Source organism: Boleophthalmus pectinirostris, unplaced genomic scaffold (genome assembly GCF_026225935.1).
Source record: "Boleophthalmus pectinirostris isolate CB_2022bp ecotype Guang Dong unplaced genomic scaffold, ASM2622593v1 HiC_scaffold_20, whole genome shotgun sequence".
In the NCBI taxonomy this organism is placed as follows: Eukaryota; Metazoa; Chordata; class Actinopteri; order Gobiiformes; family Gobiidae; genus Boleophthalmus; species Boleophthalmus pectinirostris.
Window position 1 is genome coordinate 3,448,476 of NW_026571153.1, and position 2,888 is coordinate 3,451,363.

Here is a 2,888-nt window from a genome sequence, read left to right on the forward strand (position 1 = left end):
TCCTGTCTGGTCCTGGCCTTAGTCCTGGTCTCAGTCCTGGTCTCTGTCCTAGTCTCCGTCCTGGTCCTGTTTCTGGTCTCAGTCCTGGTCTCAGTCCCAGTCTCAGTCCCGGTCTCAATCACGGTCTGGTCCTGTCTGGTCCTGGCCTTAGTCCTGGTCTCAGTCAGTCCCAGTCTCCGTCTCCACATCCACACGTTCTTTTCAACGGACTGAACCGCTCAAAAACACCACGACCAAAAACCTCGTCCTTCTCCTTCTCAATCTCCTCCTTAAAACAAGTAAGTCGTTCATGTTCTGGCTCCGGTACGAGAGGAACTTTAAAATCTCCAGGTGCTCGATGCTGCGTCCATGTTTGGACAACTTCTGTAAACACAGAGACGCTCGCTGCGGTTGACGTCGTCGTGTCTCCAGTGTCACATGCGGGACATTTTCGGGCCGTTTAATGTTCACACTGGAGTCACACACAAGTCACATTTAACTGGAAATGTGAACAACCTCGAAAAACATCGGATTTCACAAAAAAAATAAAAAATCTGAATTGAGCGTTAAGCCCTGTTATGTTCATGTGTGATGGAGCTATGAGTTCAAAATAAGATCAGTCTGATTTAATTTGACAATGTCTGAGTTTACAAAAAGAAAAGATGTGAGACTACTTTGAGATGATTCATATATTTAGTTTATTTTAGGCAAAATTTTTATATTTAAAGCCATTTAATGAAATACAATTATATAAAAAACTAAAATTATACAGTGAAAGTTTTTTTGAAAGGGCCTGTTTTGTCCCGACTCAAGAATCACTGATGTACAAAGACACACACACACACGCACACACACACACACACACACACACACACGCACACACGCACACACACACACACACGGCACAAATGTATATTTTAGCTCACTTTATTCACAAAAAAACACTTGAACTTTTTTTTTTTACTTGTGTTTGTTTTGGTTGTAAATCATTGTGTATTTGTGAAGTATAAATTGATGTTTCAGATTTGTGAATGTGTTCTTTAATACAATCAATTCTCTTTTAAAAAACCCTCATTAGAGTACACAGAAGTTCTTCAGTCTGCACCCGAGGTGCTGTGTAGATCACTGCCTCAGTCTGACACTGGGGGGCGCTGCGTCGTCTCCAAAAATAGACCTCAGAGTATGTGACGTCCACACAGTCTTCCTCCTGCACAATGAAGAACAACAGAAGAGAGTTGGACAATAATCTGTGATCTTGGTTTGAAATGAAGAACAGAAACTATATTCTTCAAACTGGATCATGTAAGATCTAAAAATAACCAGTAATAACCAGAAATAACCAGTCATACTTAGATAAGACAAAGTAGATTAGACTTTTGGTGAGTCCTGTGTGTCCTGACTCTGTTTTTTTTAAGGACAACAGAATATAACAGTAAAAAAAATACAACAATCAACAATCCAGACTCTGTAAAATCACCTGCTCTAAAATGTCTCTTGTATTTTGTGTGCATCATTAGACACAAGTTTGAAAGAAGCACATGAGCTGTTTAGATGAATCTGGTTATTTGACAGTAAATGTGGGTAAGAAAAGACAAACATATGAGAGTCACCTGTGTGTGAGCTCGCTCTGTGCCCTCGGCTGCTTCTGTTGGATTTGAACAAAACACACAAAGTTTGATTTGAGTGAATAATAAAATGATGTGTGTGTTTGTTAAATATGACTCACCTTGTGAGTGAGTGCGTCTCTTTTTGGCGTAAAGGATAAACACAGTGAGTAAGAGCAGGCTCAGCCCAGCAGCCCCACACACAGACAGCAGTACACCTGTGACAACACAAACATCACTGCAGCACAAGGAGGTGCACGCCTTTCAAACATCATCACAAGCATCATCATATGGAAAGTGTTTCAAGTACCAGAGGACACAGAGGAAGTGTGCTGCTGCTGCTCAGAGGGACTGGAGGAGCTCTCAGAGGAGCTCAGGGAGGAAGAGCTTAAACCTGGGGCAGAGCGGAGCAGAATATGGAGAATATTTCTACACTTGTAAATGTGTGGTCAAATCCAGAATGATGTGGGCTGCATGTGCCTCAGAGTGACAGAGTTTTACCAGCGGCTGCAGTGGTGCTGAGCTCCTGCTGCTCAGGACTGGAGGAGGTCTGAGTGTGGAGAGAGGGAACAACACCAGCAGGAACAGGAACAGGAACAGGAACAGGAGCTCTGACTGGTGCTACAATCGGAACAGAATCAGTAAACAACAGAACATTGACACTTTAACACTTTAAGTGTTAATTAAACTTACTTCTGAGGACTTGAATAAAAAAGTCTTTGTACTCATCGTTTGTTATTATGGTTCCAACCCGCTGCTCCAAACCACAGCTGTAGCGCCCGGAGTCAGACAGTCTCACATTTGTGATGCTCACATTGATGGTGTGAAGTTTGTTATGTTGTGTGCTTCGTAGTCTGTATCTGCCAATCTGGTCGAAGTTTCTTGAAGTCTGAATCAGTCTGTTCCTCTTTTGTGTTGCAGTCGTTTCTACAAAAGACCTTCCACTTTCCTTTTACTTGAAACTGACATTTGAACTGTGATGTTTCCTCCTTCAGTTACAGTAAACGTCTGTGATGTGGTGAGTCCGTCTGCAGCACACAGCACTGTTCAACACAAACATCAACACTGCAGTGTTTAGACAAATCAACTGTACAAATACTACTACTAAATACTATATGGTATAACTTGGGTTTATAATGTATAATGACATTATTGTGATGTTTTAATAGACTTTTTTATAAATTGCCTTTAGTGACATTTGATTATAAATGTGAGAAAAATCACCAGCGTCCTCCTCCTTGCAGCTGACAAAGGACTTGTGTCCGTCCTCGTCCTACTGGACCTGACCTCTGTATTTGACACCAT

At 41.7% G+C, this 2,888-nt stretch overlaps 1 protein-coding gene across 1 annotated transcript in view; it reads right to left on the bottom strand.

The window, feature by feature from the left end:
• Positions 1-2,888, bottom strand: part of LOC110156225 (uncharacterized) — a 43,721-nt gene that overhangs the window by 14,099 nt on the left and 26,734 nt on the right. The window lies entirely within an intron of this gene.